General features: G+C 34.5%; 1 long non-coding RNA gene across 1 annotated transcript; it reads left to right on the top strand.

Annotated features, from left to right (window-relative positions):
• Positions 1–11,386: 11,386 nt before the first annotated feature.
• Positions 11,387–19,080, top strand: LOC132302244 (uncharacterized). Its single transcript, XR_009480789.1, has 2 exons — positions 11,387–11,464; positions 18,753–19,080. It is a non-coding gene; the product is annotated as an uncharacterized LOC132302244 (long non-coding RNA).
• The last annotated feature ends 3,350 nt before the right edge of the window (positions 19,081–22,430 follow it).

The following is a 22,430-nucleotide window of genomic DNA, read 5'->3' on the forward strand; positions in this document are numbered from 1 at the left end:
TTTACAAGTTGACATTACTTTTGAAGTTGTAACTTGTTGAGTTCACTTGTTGTGAATGGTATATACGTGTGCTTCAAATGTAGCTTTAGGATGAACTTTAGCTTCTCATTGAACTTAGACGTTAGGTGGCATGATCCGTGTGAATTCGATTTATATTAAACTTGCAAATTCATTAAAACTTTAGGTTAAACGCATATGTTTTTCTTATGAGTAATGCAAGTTACCACCCTAGTTAATTGGGTTATTTTCAGGTAAGAAGACTTTGTTTTGGGATGCACAACATTATTAGCTTGACTTGGTTACTTTTGATATCTTTTATGTACATCTATTACGCAAGTGTTAGTATATTTTTGCCTATCTTTTGTAGTAGTAAAGTATAACTTGTTAGGAGCATGACTTGCTTATTTTTGGGTATGTAATGTAAGCTTGGATGGTATATTTTGATTTACTTCAATATATATGTAATGAGGCTAAGGGCCAATCTCTTTTGGTTGAATCAAATGTATGAGAAATTTCATCATGTTTTAGTTTTTATGACATTGCATTATCTTGAGGGCTTTTTCGTCATTTCCTTTTGCATGTCAATTGTGGTTTGGACCATGGTTGATTAAAAGACTCAATTTTAGGGGGGGGGGGGGGGTCACTTAACAAACTTTATCCAAAAGAGTTTATCTTCGGCCTTAAAAACCAATATTTTCCAAAACAAAACCAAAACCCTCTTTTTGAAATTTAGTGTAAGGTTACTATTCATCAACTTTTTTCAAAAACTGGACCAACTATTTCGGGACTTCTGAGGGTCTTGTGGGTGTATTTAAGTATTGCAAATTCAATTTAGGTCTTTTAAAAACTATCCCGAGACCCATTTCCATCACTTGGGTAGCACTTCAACATTTTGGCAGGCACCCGCAGGTTTTGGTGTCCGCCCGCATTGCAAAGGTGGCGGGTGCTCGCAGCTCTTGGCATCTGCCCGCAATGTAGGTTCAATGGTCGAATTTTGGCAGCCTTAACACCTGATTTTGTTTTGGTCAACTTTTTATGAAACTTCGGGGTTCCATATCTTCTTCATCCGAACTCTGAATCAGGCGATTCTTTAGTCTAACTGTATTAATTTTTCATTATCTATCTAGTGGAATGCACGGTTGTATCTGATTCAGTTTGAAAAGACCTTTTTACCCGTAGTGTCATACTTAGTTCATTTTCAACCCTAGTTTCCCCATTGTTTCATTTGAGTTTTGTGGCTTCATGGGATGTTACTTTGACGTCTTAGAAATGATATTCATCTCTAGAGACCCTTCTCTTTTGCTTCTACATTTCGGGATAGTTTTCGGGTCAGTTCTGGTCACTCGCTGGCGCACCGGGTTTGTAAAACTTGGGCCGTCACATGAAAGATTGATTAAAGAATTTGATCGAGACCTCATGAACATGGATGTACAGAGAGACACACACTGACTAATAATGACGAAGCTGAATGCCATAGCAACTAACATATGGGAGGACTACGAACCATGATGTTTCTATTTTTTCTTTATATTTGTTACAATATTTTCATGTCTTTAATTTACTAAATCATGATGACATTTTATTTCTAATTACTATATCTTGTTATATTAGATGCCTATTTCACATTAAAATTTGTCATTTGTGGGTTTATATTTGTACTTTTTTTTTTTGAAATATGTGCTATTGAGAATTTATTTTTATATGATATAAAAAAATTACAAGTTGTGGAAATGAAGAAATCAAATAAGAATATGAATGAAATTAAGAAAGATGCAATAAAGTGGACTGAAAAAATGGATGATATATTACTTGATGCATTATTAGAGCAATAAGAAAATGGGAACAGAGTTTATGGAACTTTCACATATACTAGCTACATATTCAAATGTTATAAATATATGCTCTCAAAAACTTGGCTATCTGTTTGATAAAGATCACGTGAAAAATCGTATGAAAACATTGAAAAATAATTTTAACACATGTTACGACTTGTTCAAAATTTAAGTGGAATATCATGGAGCCTAAAAACAAAACTGTTTGAAGCGAACCAAAAGTATGGAAGGCCTCATAGAGGTACACAGTCATTTTATTATTTATTTTTATTATCTTACTTTTAGTTTATTTAATCGCTATATATGTATTTGAATGATGCATGATAAATGTTTCTTACTCTTTTAGGCAAATCCATCAGGTTCAAAATGGAGGCACACCAAAATCAACCATTATGGTAAGTGCAAAGGAAAAAGTTCACAAATGGGGAATAGAGATGGTACCTCAAGTAATAGTCAAAACAACAACCATGAGTCAAATTCACAATGTGGGGCGTCTTCAAAGGGTTGAAAAAGAAAAGATGTAATGGCTGATGTGTTTGAGAGAGAGATTGAAGTTGTTGGATCTAGAAATAACAAAGTAGCCAAGGGAATTGAAAAAGGAAATCTTGTTGCTGAGAAGGGACTCGAAATTGTAGCAAAGAGAGTTGCAATAGCTGAGAAATCACGAGTTAATTATCATCCTGACGAAGAAATATTTGCTGAATTAATGAGAATTAGGGTTCTTGATAATAAACAGTTCAAAGCATTTATATTCCTTATCAAATATCCTTTACACAAAAGCACATTTTTTGCTGTTCCAATTGAGAGGCGTCTGGAATTGCTTAATACGATGATGGACGGAGAAAATGACTCTTGAAGAGTCAGTAATTTTTTGTTTTTCTATTCATTATTTTCATGATGTCTTTTTTACATATATATTTTTTCTTGCACTACATTTCAATTATTGTTATATACTTTATATTGTTTGTTTTTGTTGGAGATTTGGTTTCTTCATTTACATAAATAAAAAAAACCGATTGCTCTTTAGGACTCATTAAATTTGATTCAAGATGTGCTTTCATTGTTCTCTTTCATTTTTGTGGCATGAAAATATTAGTCAATACAAAGTACAGGAGTCATTTTTCTAATGATAGCAAAAGGTTCAAACATATCTTATGAAATCTTTTGGCCGATCTTATAAATCAGTAATTGCTGGGCATTTTCCAGTGATTGAATATTGTGAGAAGTATGAATTGTTAAATTTGCAAATAAGAAAAAACCCATTTAACACCATCTAAATTTTGAAGTATATTGTGAGAAGTATGAATTGTTGAATTTGCCAATCAGAAAACCCATTTAACACCATCTGAATTTTGAAGTATTCCTTTTTTATAATAATAAAAAAAAAATGTTTGGTATGTATAAAATATTCATTTTACACAACTTGCTTGTATGGAGAGCTCAATATTATTAAATAATTTGAAATTAATTAATTTTATAACTTTATATGGTAAGAGTATATTAGTAAAAAGTATATAAAAACTATCATTTTCTTCCTTCCAACCAAAAAAAAAAAAAAAACTATCACTCCGTCAATCCTTTTTGCAATCCATTTCATTCAACCAAACAAAAAGTGAAGTAGACACTTTCCCTTCTATAGGGATGCTAGCATCCCTCCCCTTCTCTTATCCATCCATTTTTTCATCCCTCCAACCAAACGGAGCATTAAGCTTTCACTTCATCTACAAAGCATTGAGCATAGCAATGCATCTTTTAATGGAGGGCTGAATTTGTCTTAGTGGGTGAGAGTATATACAATTCATTTTTTGTAATGTTTTTTTGGTTGTTGGATCATCTGAAATTCAGCCATCGCATCGAAATCATACAAAATGTCTATTTTTTTACTCCTTCTGTCTCAAAAAAAGTGTTCACTTTCCATTTTTATCCATCCCAAAATAAATGTCTCATTTGAAAAGTCTACTCCCTCTGTCCCAAAATACTTGTTTATCTTTCTATTTTGGAATGTCCTAAAAAAATGTCCCATTCCAAAATTGGGTGTACTATTCTTAAGAACATTCCCAAACTATCATTTTAACTAAACAAGTGCATTAGTTACAAAGCATTATTTTATCTTTTAATAAAGGCATATTTGAAACTTCACTCCTATCAATACAATAAAAAATATTAAAACTCCAATACCAATGAATCGTTACCTCACTTGTATAATCTATCCTCCCTCCCTCCCTCAAAAACGAACTTTGCATCCTCTCCTTTAGCAATGTAACTTATTTATGTTTTCTTGTGTTTGTCTCATCTATGTTTTGCACATGCAATATCATCTTTCCCCTCCATTTAATTGAGATGAAATGGTAAATGGAATATGTATTTCCTACTTAAATATTGATATTGATATTTCTAAGTTATTTAAGCTAATGCTATTTGTTGTTATTTTGAGGTTTTGTGAGAAAAGGTATGGAGATGCTGGGTTCTGTGTTTTGAGACCAAAACTGCACTGGTTTGGTGTTGAGGAGTCTTGTCGCATATCGGATCTATATAAAAAATATAATGGGTATAAATGGGTTGGGTGTTAACTCCACCTAACAGTTTAAGCTGTTGAGTCGGATCACGAAACACTTGATCCGTTACAGTTGCAATTTGAGTCACACTCAATCCTTTATTCGATGTCACATTTTTATTTTGTTAGCATGTACATGTGAAATTCTTTCATATTCTCAAGTAGCATGTTTATTTTCCTTTTCAAGAAAGGATTTTTTTATTTTGCATGTTGAAGTGTCATAATATATATTTTTTAGTTCTCTTTTAGATTCATTTTCATAGATTATGTAATGATCCAGTCATTTTCCTTCCTTTCTTTTTTCCTGAAATTTTACGGATAAATTTTTTCCGTTTAATTTTCCTTTCTGAGTTATATTTCTTATCACATAGTGTCGTCTCGAGTGCTTGGAATTGGTTTCTGAGACTCTTTCATGCGGATTGACAACTTCTTTTGAGGACCGAGTCATTTCCACAATTTCACTTTTCGGACACTATTCACTTTTCATCATTTTTCCTATTTCGTCATTTTCCCTATTCTGCCTTATCTCCGTTTGTTAGTTTTTGGCACAACCTCACTTTTCGTGCTCGGAGTTAGTTTTTGACTTCACCTACCTTCATCTTGAGTGGTTTCCTTGAAATACGTCTCTTTACTTTTGCAAGAAAGTACTCTGGTTGCTCCCGGTGTCCATAGGGGCATGGATGCACAATTCGTCAGACTCTTTTTCTTTTCTTGGGGTGTTTTTTGTAAATATCTTTTGAAGATATTTTATTTCAGGGGCATCTAAGAAAATATCTTTTCATTCTGGGGTAGTTTCGCAGTTAACCCTTTTTGTAGGGGCCATTGTGTAATTAATAAAAGTTATTGCAAAATACCTCGTCTGGAGCCTGGATCCTCGTACGGGATTTATTTTCACATTTCGTCAAGTCACGTACTCTTAGAATTTCCTTTTGGTTGTTTTCCCCAGTTTTAGGGATTTCTGACCCTAGTTGCCGCAGAACTTGTTCGGGGCATATCTCTCTGCTCGGGACTTATTTTTTGACGTCGTTTCTTCCGTTGCTCATATTTTCTCATTTTGAATCTTTTTCATTCATAGAGTTTTGCTGTTTGAGCGCGTCTGCTCAAATTCTACTTTTCCGGACCCGGCGGGGCCCTTTCGGGGCACTTTTTGAGATTTCTATAAATAGGTTGCCCTAATTTTTAAAATCAGATTTTCAGACCTTCTTCCTCTTCTTGACCGGCAGCCATGGGAGCCCAAGGGGCTGCCTTCACTCTTTCTTCTCCTCCACTTGATTTCCTTAGTGAAAACCCTTCAGCCTTAATGTTTATTGTTCGCCTTAACGTCGCGCACCTTTCCCCCTTATTAGAATGTATTTCTGACCATTTTTAAGTTCGAGTTTCAAGTTCAAGTTTCAAGTTCAAGTTTGGATTTTCATGGGGCTTCCTTGGGATTCATGTTTACTATGTTGTCCCCAACAAAACCATTCGGTATCGTCGGATTCAGAGCACTTTTCTTTCGGTGGGGATTTGAGATTTTCATTTCAAATCGAGGTAGGGGGTGTTATAGGTTATTATTCTTGTTATATTGCATGCTAGTGATGTTTATGCAACTTATTTACATGCTTTGGTAACAAATCTAGAGATTTTATTATTTATTTTTCTTGTAAAGGATTTGATTTTCCCGGTTGATTATAGCTTTGTTTAAACATGTGGCATAGAATTATATTACCCCTTGATATGGTCATTGACATATATTAAATTGAGAATTTTTGGACAAGTAATGAAGATTTTATTTAATATTTTTCTTGAGTAAATATTTAATTCATGTGGTCTTATCTAGCTTGAAATCAATATGTGTTAGCATATTATGTTAGGCTTTAATACACTCTTCAACATATGTGAAATTGAAAGTAATCGGAGATGTTTTGAAATCTAGTAATTATTAAATAATTTGATTAATTAATTTGCTCCAAGTGCACTATTCATTTATTTGAAATTCTGACATGATATTCTTGATGTGCATGCCATACACTTTCACATATATTAAATCTAGAATATTTGATTAGGTTTTGAAACCTTTCATTTAATTAATTTCTTTGTTTGAGATTTAATCCTCATGATGATATACAACTTGGAATTAAAGTGTGGCATGCTAGTAATTTAGGCCTTGGTATACTTGTTAACATATATTAAATTGGACTCATTTGAATGAGAATTGCAACTTTTATTTAATATTTATCTTTGGTGAAAGTTAAATTACATAGATGTAACTTGCATGAAATAAGTTTGTAATGTGATATTACAATAGGCCTTGGCATATTCCCTAACATATGTTAATTTGAGAACATTTAGATGAGTTTGAAAATCTAGAAATTTTAATTAAAAGGATTAATTAAAATCTATTTAATGGTTCCCTTGGCTTAATTAAGTTTTTAACTTGATATTTGTAATGACCATGATTTGTTTATTGGCATATAGTAATTTGGGACCATTTGAAGTTGCTTTAGAACCTTGAGATTTAAATTAGCATGATTTAATTAAAATTTTACTTTATTGCTCCAACAACCTAATTAAGTTTTAGAATGGATATAGGTGATGACCATGCTATGTCCTTTAATATGTATTAATTTAAGGTTATTTGGAATTGAATTGGAATCTAGAGAATTTAATTGTGTTTATTTAATTAAATTCTATCTAATTGCTCCATGGATTTAATTGCATCTTGAAAGTTGTTTCTATGTTTAAATTATGGACTTGGACTTGTTGTGTATTCACTTGATTACATTTGAGCATTTGATAACATTGTTGTTATATTTAAATTCATGAGCTTATGTTTTCAATGTTGAAAGATATTGTTATAGCGTGTAACGAATTGCACACTGAAGATTCGACATTTGTCATGCCATAGTAGTTGTGGACTTAGTACATGTATTGTATGTGTTTCCAAATTTGGTTGTGCTTGGTAGATAGTTGATATCTTGGATATACATGTTGATATATACGTTGTTGCACAACTTGTTGATTTTGGAAACTTGAGAATGTCGTTGTTTGGCTACGGCTAGAACTTGGTTCTAGTACGGGGGATTGTCCCTCTATATAGTCTAGTGTATACATAGAGAGGTTACCCGTGGGCCCTAAAGTAACTATAGTGTCGGTCTGATCCGGCGTGACGTCCAAGTATCCACTTTGGTTGATTTCGCATTTCTTTTCAAGTTGATAACTAGATGATATCGTAACTTGTTATTCTTTGTTTGATTTACAATTTTAAGTTGCAAGATGTTAACTTTGAGAAATCATGCTTTATGTGTTGTATTGGAAGTTTCAATGTTGGTTAAATTGTATCGATATCATGATTTGTGTTTTGATATTCAAATGTAATTTAGGAATGATCCTATAGATTCATTTTGAACATAGACGTTAGGTGGCATGACACACTCTTGTTGTTTTCGTATTATAGGTTTCAAGTTGATGACTTTGAGAATCTATATCTTGTTGCTTTGTATAACATGTTTTTATGTTGTTGAAATGCATGAATGATGTGATTTATGCTAGAAACACTCTAAGGTAGCTTAGGATGCTTCCTGAGTCTCATTTTGATATAGACGTTAGGTGGCATGAACCCCTTTAACATGTTTCACCATAAGGTGATAAAATGGTAAAATGCTAGGTCGATGCATGCTCATCTCCTACGAGTAGGTTTATGTTACTCACCCATGTAGTTGGGACATTTTTCAAGTACAGGAATCATTGTTGAAATTCTCATTATGCTTGGATGATTTGTGGACTTAAAGATTTCCATTCTTGTGAAGGTTGGCTTGAAATGCCATTTGTAGCTATTTTATCAAATGTGTATATTTGATTCCAAACTTGTATTATGTGCTTAAGCACACTTTTTGATATTCATTCTATGTATATAATTTGTGGCCAAGGGCCAAACTTTATTTGAAATCCATGAATATTCATGAATTTTGAATTTTGCCTTTAATGAGAAAAGTATGAAAATTAGGGTTTTGATATGTCATTCTCGCACTGGTGTGTGCATTTTGTGTGAAATTCATCTTTTAGCATTCATTTGCCATATGTGAGGTGTGGCCAAGGGTCAAACATCATTTAGTTTTCATTTTTGCATTTTAGTTTACATATTGCATTTTTGGGCTAAAATAGTAGAAACCGAGCCTTTAAGGGTTCATTTTTAAATCGGGTAGTGTAAAGTGTATTCCGGCACCTCCACTAAGTCTCATTTATCTTGTATGAAGTGTGGCCAAGGGCCAAACGGTCATTTGAAACCATTTCCTAATTTTGGTTTCCATATTTTTCATTTCAAGTTCATTTCCGCCTTTTTGGCCGTTGGGGGGTCGGATTTTGACTCGGCCATTTTCAGGAGCTGCGGACCATTCCTGCGCGCTCAAAATCACCATTTACGTCTACGTGCATGATCGTTTCCGGGAAAAACCATTTCCTTTGTGATTTGAACCTCTTATGGAATCATTTTTTTCAACTTTCTTGCATAATCTGATTTTAGGGCATTTTGGGGTTTTCCTTCGGGAAATAAATTCCGATCTTCACATGGTCAATTAGAATACGTGATTTTAGGGGGGGTTCCTTTTTCGTGTTTTTCCAGAAAATGTCATCTTGGTACCAGAAATCCCTCGTGAAGTTTTAACTTTCAGTTTTCATTTTTGCAGCTTTTTAGCTCTCTTGACCAGATTTCTTGGGAGGGCATTTTAGTCATTTTGCAGCGAGTTTTTTTTTTCATTTTCTCTCATGTGGATGGGTAGAAAATTTGATTTCGGGAGGGGTTTCTACTTTGTGTTTTTCCAGAAAAATTCGTTTGGTAGCCCGTTTTCAATCACAGATCTTGTAGCAGCTTTTTGCCCTCTTGTCCAGTTCTAATCTAGGGGCATTTTGGGGATTTTACAGTGAGTTTTTTTTTTTTTTCGTTTTCTTTGACCCAATTGGGTAGAAAACTCGATTTTAAAGGGGGTTTTTTCTTCGTATTTTTCCAGAAAAATCCGTTTCGGCTCTCAGTTTTAGCTGAATTTTTCTCTTTCCTAGCATGTCATGGTGCATGCCATCGGACGCCGAATGGGGGCGCCGGCATTGGCGCCGGGCGCGCATGAGGCATGCCATGGCCTTTGTCGGGCCGCCGCGACGTCACAACTTCAAACACTCGTTTCTCTTTCGTCCGGACTCCAAATCGAGTGAATTTTTTTTTGTACTTAACTAATTTTTCACTGTCTTTCAAATGGTATGCTTGGTTGCACCCAGTTCTTCTTTGATAATTACCAATTTACCCTTTTAGCCTTAAGTGCTCGTTTTTCTTCGTCATGTCGTTTCTCCTTTGTCCGGATTCCGAATCATGCGATTCTTGAGTCCATCTTGATTATTTTTTTGTTGTCTTTCCAGCGGTGTGCTCGGTGGCACTCGAATCCACAGTTTTTAGAAATGACTCTTTTGCCCCTAAGGGCTTATATGTCATATTTCCGATCTTTTATTTTCGCGTCAGTTTTCTTTGAGTTCCGTGACCTCATGGAAGGTCATATTAGGGTCTTAGAGGTGTGTTATGCCTTGGGAGACCATTTTCTTGTTTCTTGCTTCCGCATCGAGATCTGTTACCGGGTCAACTTTTAGGTCACCATTGACGTACCAGGTTGAATAAAACTTGGGTCGTTACAGATTATTTTTAATACTATTTATTTTTTTTTTTTATAAAGAAAATTTTTAATGTCCATTTTTGTTTTGGGGTAGTGAAGTGCTACCATCATCTTCATCATTCTTCTCACCCTTGGACAGAATAATTCTAAAAAAATCCCTGTAAGACTGGTTTAAGAACGAAGTTGATTCATTTAAAAAAAAATTTAATGTCCATTTTTGTTTATATTTTCGGGTAGTGAGGTGTTACCTTCACCATCCCTCTCCTATAATTTTATATACTGGTTTAATCTTGATTCAAACTTGTCTTATATTGTGTACGTATGTATGTAATTTTATATACACATGCCTATATACCTATCTATATACATTGTTTAATTCAATTCTATTAAACAATTCCAAATCAATAATGAAAAAAAAAAAATCGTTCAATTTTAAAGTTTATCGAAACAGTAAATTTGAAATTAGATTGGTGGGGTTGCTATACCATGAAATTAATTCAAAAATGGAAAGTGTGAAGTATAGAGGGTCAGATTATCTGCAACAAATCACAAATCAGGAATGAAACCGAAAAAGAGTAGATCAAATCACAAATCAGGAATGAAACCGAAAAAGAGTAGATCAAAGAGAAAAATTAGCTACGACAATACATGTGTCACTGTATAAATAGACAAAACTGACCCAAAAATAGGCATCCAACATTGGGATTATTGAGCTCTAAAGCTTTTTCGCCTAACTAATAACATAATTCTCTTTGTTTATCTTTGCATGTTCGTGTGTGTTTATTGTTCTCACTTTTTTCGCACTTACACAACCCAATCCCAATCCAATTTCAATTTTAATTAGGGGCAATTAAACATATGTCAAAATTTATATATATATAATTTAGATAATATTTAGGTCAAATCGTTAATGTGGACCAATAATAAATTAATAAATTTTTTTTATTATCAAATTAGAAATGGTGTTTAAAATTATGAATACCAAATCAAGGACGGGGCATGAATCCATTATTTTTAATTTTTTAACAACATTATTTTTAATTTGATAAGTAAGTAATATACCCACCATCTCTGATCCGACAAACACTACCAAAAGCACAATAGATGTGAATATGTAAATCAAAAATGCTTTTTATTCATTCCAACCTCAATATCCAACCTAAGCAATGTCCTTTGGGCTTAAATTCAAATTTCTTTGGGCCTCGCTGTTTTGAGAAGTGGTTAGGCTTTCATCGGGGTCTCTGGATTAACTTCATTGTTTTGGGCCCAGCACAGTCTTAAGTTGGACTTTCTTTTTGGGTTCAAAATAGCTGATACTGTGTACAAATATATATATACACACAGTGTGAGAGACTCAAGAGAGAGAGAGAGAGGGAGAGAAGGGGCAGAGTGTGCTGTGTGTTACTGTGCATTTTGAGACTGAAGAAGCAAAATCTCCGTGTTTGGTAGGTCTCTCTCAACAATTTAGCCTTACATTTTTAGGGTTTTTTGTTTCATTGTTATTGATTTTATACTTTGTTCTCATTTCACGAATATGTGGAACTCTTTTTGAATGCAACTAAATCATAAGAACTAAACCCTTGAGAACTTGGTTTTTCACATATGGAGAACATTTGAAGACTATAAACTCCAACATATTAGTTTAAATTTGGTTTATTCAATAATTTTATGTTGTACATTTTGTTCAGAGGCCATTTTTTACATTATAAACTAGTTGCTTTATTTGGTAAGATGTACATTTGATTGGTACTCATATTTATGGCTTGATTTAATCTGAAAAACTGAGCAATAGTAGAATTGATTTTGAGATGAGACAAGTTGGAACAGTTATAATTCATGACTACATTCCTTTAAAATTTCATAAACTTTCAACATGGTGTGTTCTATTTATACTGAGTTACAACCCTGAAGTGAATGACTGACTTTAGAAAATAATTCAAGGGGCTAATGGTGTTGAACAATTATGAACCAGATATGGTTTAAAGCATAGGAAGTCTATTTTCTGAAAGTGTAGACCTTGTCACCGTAATCCTAATCGATAATTCCTGGTAATTTGAAGGTCGGTAGGTCAATTTTGTTAATAACTTGGCAGTCTGGTGACAATTCTGAAATTTGTAAATAATTATAAAATGAGATTTTTGGACTGTATAATTATTTTTCCAAGAATTATGGATGATAGAGATTTGATTTCCTGATATATGAATTTAATAATTTATGCTTTCTGATATTTGAACTTCAAATATAGAGAGTTTGAATCTAAGTTTTGTGATCAATGATAATTCAATTTGGATTGGTTACACTTTGGGATGGTTTATAGTCTGGGGTTCAGGATGTTGGATGGTGGTATCAGATCTTAAGGATTACTTATAGTGGGAGTCTGTGAAGCTAATGAAAAAAAAAAGGAAGTCTAGTGCGTAAGGAGTATGACTTGTCTAATAAGATTGAACAAAAATAATTATGATTATATTAATTACAAAATAAGTTAGATAATTTTGAAAATTTTGTACTTGACTACTTATATAGAAAGTTCATAGAGAAATGAGGCTGATGAGGGAAAGACAAATAGATGAGAGATTAAAGAAGATGGATGAACAAATGAGCAGTGTTGTTAAAGGCGCGCCTAGGCTCGAGGCTCAGGTTTAGCGCCTGTTGTCATCCCAGGCTCATTGATGTTTACCAGGCGCACGCCTCGGTTGCGCCTCGTCCTGTTTGTGAGGTGCGCCTACGATAGAAAGAAAGCCCAAGCATACGATAGAAGGAACTTTTGTTCAAAAGAATAAACAAAAAAGAAAGCCCAAGCATACGATAATAGGAACTTTTGTTCAAAAGAATAAACAATTAAGAAAGCTGAAGAGTCAAAGTGTTAACCAAACAGCGATAGAATGAGATTGTGAGACGAAAACAAAGCCCTAGTTGAAGAGATGAACGACGAAGCCACGTCAGTCTTTCTCTTTTTTCTCTCCTCCTCTACTTTTCTCTCCTCTCTTCTTATCTTTGTTTACATCTCTCTCTTCATCTAGTTCTCTTCTCTGTGTGTGTGTGTCTTCTTTTTTTTTTTTTGTTAATAGATTTATTTCTTTTTGTGCTTTGTTTTGCCATTAAAAAAAACACATTTTGCATTGCCTTTCAAGAAAACAAATCTGTGCTCTATTTTATGGTTGTTGGATGCTTGTATAGTTGATAGATTTACTTTTTTATATTTGATATTAATTTTTAGAATATTGATATGACTTATGAGGTATGAATGTTATTATAGTGGTTTAAATTTTCAATTGTGCACCTCACTTCACTCAGGTGCGCGCCTCGCCGTGCGCCTCGCGCCTAGGCTCCAAAGGACCTCTAGCGCCTTGGTGCGCCTTGGGCCTTTAATAACACTGCAAATGAGAGAGATCAAGACATCTGGTGTGGATATGATGTGTACTGGGCTTGTTTGGATTTTGATAGGAGATGAGCTTAATGGGCCTAGCAAATTAAAACAAAATATGGGTTGTTTGGCAACTAAAGAGGGATTGAATAATGGTCCTCATCAGAGTGAAAAACAAATTTAACTTAATGGACTGCACTTTATGGGCTTGAAAGCTTATCTGAGTGGAATAGGATAGTGTTGAGGCTCGACACATTTATTAAACGAGACTAAAGTATAGCTCAATCTTGGTTCATTTACTTAATGAATTGAGCCTGATCCGAGCTTTCGTCGAGTTGTGATTGAATTGTTCACGAAGAGTTTGGTTCATTTGCAAACCTTTGTGGACATTATATTTCGACATTGTTTTTGGTCATTGAGAGGCATGATAGAGGCTTGGAGAGGTTGTACAGTGAGTTCCCAAGCTTGTGACTTTTGGAGGGTGGCATCCTTGTGTTTGTGGTGGTGCTTATGGAGGGAACGGAATAGGAGATCCTCCGATGGCTAGGAGTCTCCTATTGGGGTGGTGAAATTCTCGATTATTGGTTCTCTTTTTTGTTGGTTTCTTGGGAGAAATTGTAAATCGTTTGGGGAGAGAGTTTATTTTTGGGACATATTCAGAGTTTAGGGGTCCCATTTGGTCCTTGTGTAGCTTTTTGGTATGCGTTACCCTTTTGAAAGCTTTCTAATGCTATCTTACTTATATTTCAACATTGTTTTTACTGCAACATAATTGAAAGCTTCTCAACTGTACAAACAATTTGAACAAAAAACATATGCATACATGTGTAATGTCATCTGAACACATACAATCTCATGAATGAAATCCACTGGATAGTGGGTCTAGACCTTTGAAATAAACAATTTATTTGGGATATCTACTGCCTAGTTGTGACCCCATTCTAGAGAAGCTATTCTTATCATTGTGAGGACATCATTGAATTGGATTTAGCTATGTTTTAGCATGCCTTAATTTTTCCCCCAAATATTTTGGATTCTATGATTTAATAAAGAGGTGTGCATATTAAATGCTAAAACTCAATGTACCATGATAAACTTTAATGATACTGATCTCTTAGGTTGGTTGATTGAGGCATGAAATTGATTTTTATTGGGTTTGGATTGGTATTTTAAATACGAATTCATAAATGGTTTGCATATGGATGTTCCTTAAAAATCTGTCTTGAGTCCGAGTTTGGTTTGTGTATGGGTAAGGCATGGAATGGATGTGTTTTAACTTGAGATCCAATCCAATCTGAATCCCATTTTATCGATTTAGGATTCATTGGGATTATCTATGGACTGCTTGGGTTGGATATGAATTATGTCAGTAAGAAATGACTTGGATTTGGATTTGAATATGAACCAAGACACTTAGATATGGATTTGGACTCGGATTTACATAAATTGTTTCAGATTTGTTCCATTTCATGTCTTAGGATTGACAGATGTTGCATTCTATTTTTGAAATAAGTAATATGGAGGTTAAAGAACAAGTAAATTGATGCATGAGTTTGAATGAAAAAAACTGATACATATTAACAATTCAAATCATCTCAATGATGCCTTGTTCCAAGATATTTGATTGCATAAATCTTCTTTAGGACAGTCATATTGTTGGCACTTTTTATCATCAAAACATGTGTTAAAATTTGTTAAGTTGATTTGGTTTTGTTTGGGACAGTCTAGGATCATTTATCTGTCATGTTTAATTACCTGCCGCTTTACTTGAAGAGAGATGTGGTTGAAGACTTTTTTCAATGACCAAATGGAGATAATCTTAATTTGATCACACACACTAGGACAAGGCAAGTTTGACTGTGTGTGGCTTATGATTAATATGGTTAAAATTCACTTGATTGACCATAGAGGACTTGTAAACTCCTAAAAGGTTTTTTAAAAAATTCAAGAGTAAAATCGTATTCTGAAAACTTAGCTTTGGGTGGACTTAGAGTCAATACCTATTTAAGGTATTTTATTCAGTCATAAGTCCTTTTATACTTAGAATTTTGTGATGGTCCTTACATGTCTAGAAATTTGGCTCAATAAGCTTTTCAACAATATATTATTCCCCTAATATTGAGTTCGTTTGACCCTTCAATGAAGCCCGGAAAGTCAAGTTTGATGCCTAATCAGCAGTGTACATGAAAGTGGAACCAATTCTACTTTTGGCAGAAAATTAGAATCGATACAAGTTACTTGTTGCTTTAGAACTGACTCAATTTGTTGGGGATGCGATTTTAACGTGTTTTTCACGCGGTTTCATTCTGAATTGGACTCTAACTCAACCAAAACATGTCCAATCATTCCAAATGAATTTATAATCAGTCTATGGCTTGAATAAGCTTTCTAAAGCTTATAAAAATACGTTTAAGGGTTACGCAACACACATATAACACCTTTAAGACTTAGTTTGATTTCTCTCACACATATGCACATTATTGTGGGGTTTGAGGGCATATTGTGAGTGAAATTGTTTCGTTTACGTATATAATTTCGGAGGCTTGTTGTTAGAACCTTAGAACTTTTGTGTAATCAATCAAAGTTGTTCTTGGAGTGCTAATTAGAGATTTTAAAGAGCAATTAGCTTCTCAGATATCTATCATAGAAAAATACTTCACAATTCCGCTAGGGTTTATTCTTTTCATGGAAAATGAGGTTCTGTTTGCATGGCCATCTATTTGGCAACAAATCAGTGGTGAAGCAAGATGTGTGAAGCCAAGGAGGTTGGGGGTCTGGGTTTTAAAGATGTGGAAGCCTTTAATCTTTGAATTGAAATGCCTTTTTCACTCATAAGACAGGGATACAAATGAGCAGAGGTTAGATGGGAATTTTTGCAGTAGCTTATGAGGCTTATGGGTTTTGGTCAAAAATGGATCACCAAGTCATAGAATGACTTCATTCAACCTGGAAGTAGATTGTCAATGTGGTGATTGCATTGACGCGGGAACCGAGTTGGTGATTCCGAAGGCATTGTAGTCTTGAATGGTTGGGAACACTATACTTAAGAGGTAAATCAACAGCGGGTGATTCTGAAGGTACCAAAATTCGAGACTCGCATATTGGTTGCACTCTTTCTTCTTAATTGGTGATTCTGAAGGTACCAAAGTCACATACAAAGTTGTAATAATTATCGTGGTATTAAATTAATGAGTCACACTATGAAACTTTGGGAGAGAGTGATTGAACAACGCCTAAGGCGAGAGACTGAAGTGTCGGAAAGCAATTTGGATTCATGCCGGGAAGGTCAACGATGGAGGCTATTTACTTATGGTTTTTATCGATTTGGAGAAAGTCTATGATAGGGTAGCTAGAGGTCTAATATGGAGGGTTTTAAAAAGGAAAGGAGTTATAAAGGAATACATTGACACAATAAAGGACATGAATGATGATTGTGCGACTATAGCTAGAATGCCTGTGGGGAAACAAGTGAGTTTCCAATTACTGTAGGCTTAAATCAAAGGTCAGCATGAAGCCCATACCTTTTTACGTACTTATGGATGAGCTGACAAGACACGTCCAAAGTGAGATTCCATGGTGTATGTTATTTGCTGACGAGACTAGAGAACGAGAAGGGGGATGGTTTAAATTCAGGAGTGCATTTAGAATATCGGGTGAGAAGTGTATTCCCATACGATTGAAAGGGAAGTTCTATCAAACAGCTATTAGGCTAATTATACTTCATGGCACAGAATGTTGGGCAGCTTCGAAACAACATGTGCATATAATGCATATGGTGGGTGTGGCGGAAATGCGAACATTGAGATGATGTGCAGTGAGACTAGAAAGAATAGATAAGAAATTATCACATTCGGGAGATGGTTGGAGTAGCACAAATCGGAGATAAATGAGATAAAATCGGTTTAGATTGTTTGATCATATGTGAAGAAGACCTTTAAATGCGCTAGTTAGGAAGAGTGGCATAGTTCACATTGAGGGTAATACTAGGCGAAGAGGAAGATCAAAGTTAATGTGGCTAGAGTTAGTAAGGAAGGATATGATACCATCATGTAGTTTAACCGAGGATATTGCCTTAAATAGGAGTGGAATTGAAACATAGGATTGATGTAGCCGACCCCAAATGGTTGGGAAAAAGGCTTGTTATTGTTGTTGAAGGTATGAGAATTCTGAAACCAGAATCTGAGACTCACACATAGATTGTACTCTTTCTTCTAACAGATGATTCTGAAGGTACCAGAATGAAATGAAATTCTATTCTTGATCTATAATCAAACTAACGCTGAGAGGCTTTTCTTTTTTGTACTTGATCTCCATAAAGAAGTTATTAAATTGTTTTTAACCAATTAAACCATGAGATATAGGTTAGTCAAGGGATAGAACTACAGGTTCAAATAAAGATGGATAAAAACAATTAACCTCCCTCTTTTATCTCTCCTCACTTCCACTATCCATTCCTTCGTCTCTTTATTGCTCATTTCCCTTTCTTTGTCATGTATTATGCTCATTGGTCATACAATGCCCATGCACCACTTTCTCGTTAGTCATTATTCAAGGACAGTCTAACTAGAATGGGAAATTCTTTTAATACTTTCAAAAAGCTTTCTTACTGTTGGCAGGCCTGTGGTACCTAAGGTCGGCCACCTGTTATTTTATGTGCCTTTTTCATGAAGTTCTTCTTACCTTCCAACCAATCTAGTTACGTTGTACATCCCTTTGCATAAATCGATCAACATGATTTACATTAATGTATTTGTTAGTTATGTGATTCATATGTGGTTTTGTCTACATATAAGATGTCAACCAAGATCAGTCTATGAATGAAAAATGCACCATTTCCTCCAAGGTTACTTGCAGTGCTCTATGATGTGCTGTTTCTTGCTTCAGTTTTTTTTTATTTATTTGTTATTATTATTATTTTTTTTTGTATAGATTGGCAAGAAACTCAAGCACCCACTTTGCCCCTATGGGGACTTGAACCCTCGACCTTCTACTTTGGAAGGTGAGGAAGTACCACTAGGCTACAGCCTTTGTTGGTCTTCAGTGGTTAGTTTAGTGTTCTTCACTTCATCTATTAATATATAAAGGTAGCTGTTGGTGGACATTATATATTATTTTATTATTATTTTGGGTTATGCTGCAAAACATTCTCCTAGGAAAAGGTGAAAGCTTCAACATTGAAGATCAGCATACAAACATACAAAATTTAATTTGTTTCCCATCCTGAGGCACAGACAAGTGTACAACTTTTGGCTCAAACTTCTTGTACATACATTTGTACATTTGGTCAAGGAGTTCCTAGTTTTATTCTAACCATCCTTTGAAATGTCAAATATTTGAAATATTGAGAAATGTCTTTGTCTTGTTTGTAGAATAAGCTGTCCCGAGGGCTTGTTTTGAGCCACTACATTCAGTAACATCACAAGCTGGTGCTGAAGAACTTGGGGAGGACAACAGCAGAAGCCAAATTAGCAGAGACTAACTACGAATATTAAACAAGCCTAAAGGGAGTACTGTGGTCATACCTCAATTTTGTACTGCCATCTGTTCACGTCTCTTTGATTTTATTATTAAACATGGCTAGAAATCATGACTTACCACGATGTTGATCCTCATATAATAGAATTTATGCTAACTATTGATGTGCCGACTCGTCTAAATCAAGTAGCTAATGGGACAACATTTTAATCTTTGTTGTTATGGTGTGATTAAGGCTTCATGATCATCGTTCTTCTTTCGTAGTTGGAACTACACTATTGTTTCTGAGCATCAATTATTTCCTAAAATGAGCCATGCCGGAGAATATGCAATGTCCTCACTCTATATTATATGAAAAATTGTCTAATGGAGTAGGAAAATGTTGATGTCACTTTGACATTGTTGTGTGCCCCATACATAGTTTGATTGTTATGTCAATTTTGATTGGTGGCATTTTGTTGGAGGAGATTCCATTATTGGTTACTGAAATCCTAGGGTTTGATAAGGGAAACCTTGGTCTTCCAAACACAACCACAGAAAGGATGATGTTGAATCTTCTGATAGGATGATGTGGTCCATTTTAGTTTGAATTAAGACAGGGTTAGATAGAAATGGGGTCCGAAAACCACCGAAAGCTGAAAACTACCCCCAAGTTGTCTTAGGAGACATATTTTGACATCAAAGAAAATAGGATAAACCTATGAATTAATAATAGGCAACTGTAAAATCATAGGGTTTAAGGAATTTTCTCACAAATCATAGGGTTTAAGGATTGTACTTCTGCTTGCAACACTTTCCCATTATCTCATTACTGTGCATCTGTGGAAAGTTGGAAACTGTTGATTTCTGTATATAATTATTGGCTGTTACAGCTTGAATATCCAGGATTTTGACATGGAAATGGAATTTTATGCTTCAATCATAAAGTATTATTTACAACGGTAAGGTCACTTCATTGTGACTCGGAGATTATGAGTTCGAAACAGAGATAAGACGTCACCGAGTTTGTCCTTTTTTTATTTGAAAGTATTACTACAGGAACTGAAAACATGTCTACATGCCACTGAGATACATCATATTGTTGCCGTCCCATTTTCCAATCTGTCAGTGAGCTCAGCAATCCATTCCTTTGATTCCTAGAGCAACGTCTTTCATAGGCAACTCTGCCCTCCATTTTTATTGACTTTTCAGCCCTTCAACTGTCTAAACAATTCCTGTGAACAGTTGCCAAAAGTTTCTAGTCGGTTGGACTCGATATGTGGCTATGAGCTAGTTGCCGTGCTGCTCCGCAACTCATGCTAAACACGTCATTCTTTTTATTTTTAATTCACGCAAAACTAAATTTTTTCGAATTTCAATTTTTGGGACGGGATTCAGTATTTCTGAACTCAATAATAAAATTTTCAAAGTGATTTCTCTTCTACTTGCAAAAATGCTGTTCAGGGTTCAAATTTTCGGAATAGGATTAAAGTGGATGTGTGTCTCTCTTGGTTTCAAACTATCGCAAGTTTGGAATTTTATTTAGAAAAATAATTTATATATATATATATAGATGTCACTGTTGCAGAGATACCAAGCAACCCTATAAACTTAAATTTTTTTTTTTCCCAAACGAACGGCATTTAAAGAGTGGTTGGTTTTGGAAAGGGTAAGCATGCATGATTGAATAATACATTTCAAATTTCCTATCTGGTAGGAAATGTTTTTATAAAATCTCGAAATTGCCTATCCCATCTTCCAAAAAAGTCCTACATGTCCTTGTACAATTCTAAGAGTTGTGGGGTACCCTGTTCATGTGATTGACCTAATCAGCTGAGGCTACAAACAATTGTGCTCTGAGTGAGTGGTCTATTATGGCGGACTGCCCACGTGATTGACAATATAAAGCCCCAAAGTGAGCAATCACCACAACCCAATCCTCTCTCTCTCCTCTCTCTATCTATCTCTCTCTGTGTCTCTATCTCTCTCATGTCATTTCCTCATGAAAATGAAATATATATTCAGAAGGAAACGTGAAGAACTCCAAAACCCATAGATGATTCTAAACCACCGTCACAAGAAACTCTGGTCGGCTGTTTTATATATATATTTGTCTGCTAATTTTTTTTCTTTCATATATAGTATTTTTCTATTTCCCTTTCTATTATTGCATGTATTAGCTTAATAATTGTAGACAATCAGCACTTAATTAAGCTTTAGTATATGCCGGCCTTTGGTCGTGCAACGTCCACTTGGAAATTTATGTAGGCATTCGTGGCCCACATTTTAGCAAATGGTACCATCCGTATACGTGTATTTTGACACTACGCTTTTATCATGAACCGCCTAAAAAAGATGAATAATATGGATGGTGATTACTATATTATAAATTGTATTTTTTTGCTTAGATTAAATTATTATAATTATAGTATAATGGGTGAGTCAACTACATATGTGCCTGTGCATGTTTGACGTGTGTAAGACACATTAGGGTAATTTAATTAAAAACTATTAAGAATGCAAAACATTGTTTAACTTAATTTAGGTCATAGTTTACAGAGTGGTTAGAGGGTGTTAAGGAACTTGTCTGCATAATCTGTCTCATGTCCAACAGTGTTATTGAGAATATATCTTTAGAATTTCAAAGTATATGCGACGTATGTATACCACAAACATTGATTTTAGGATAAATTATAAGGATCTCTCATGAGATTTGGACAAATTTCACATGAGTAGACCATTCAACGTTTATTACTTTGACATTTCCAGAGATTTGATATGTGTGCTCAACAACACTCCTAACATTTTCTTTTTGGTAGATTGGTTTTTTAAATTTTATAAAATGACAATTTTACTTTTTACTTGTATGAAAATTAAGGTATTATTAATTTTTCACACTTAAAGTCATTTTTTGACAACCGCATACGGATTTAGGAAAGGTCAAAATTATAAATGCGGAATAGTGTGTAATTTATTCAAATTTTAAGAGAGATCAATGTAATTTATCATTGATTTTAACATGCTAGGAATCCAATACTTTATAATGGACTTATACTAATCAAAATCCTCATTAGTGATTTGTATAATGCGATCCGTTGAGTTCCAACTCGTCGCTCCACCATGGAATAGTGTACCGGAGAGGATGTTGATTGGCTTGTACCATGGCATGGGCCACACATGGAGTTGTTTTCCTACTCTCTCCTAGTAAGGTACCATAAACAGCAAAAACTTGTAAGAAGATGCAAGAAATTGTATAGTCAATAATTCATATTGATAAATAATTTTTAAAAAAATGTGACGGTATTGTCCGAATGATAAAATATTAGGTTGTAAGTGCCCTCACCCTCTGATTCTAAGTTCGACTTTCCTGCACCTAAAAAAAATAACTTTCTTAAACTGGGACATAACTTATTATAAAATGGTGTCTTCCTTGCACAAGAATCAATGTGATTCCGGACTCTTCATTTCTCTCAACCTTCACCTACTATTCTTGTAATTTCAACTTTAGTTAACCCTGTTCCCCAACAGAAAATTATACCTAATTTTCCTGGTTGTTTTGTTTGTTTGTTTGAAGATAGGTATGGTAACACATG

Source organism: Cornus florida, unplaced genomic scaffold (assembly GCF_030987335.1).
Source record: "Cornus florida cultivar Cherokee Brave unplaced genomic scaffold, ASM3098733v1 CherokeeBrave_3.0.0_Hap2_Chr04, whole genome shotgun sequence".
NCBI classification, from domain to species: Eukaryota; Viridiplantae; Streptophyta; class Magnoliopsida; order Cornales; family Cornaceae; genus Cornus; species Cornus florida.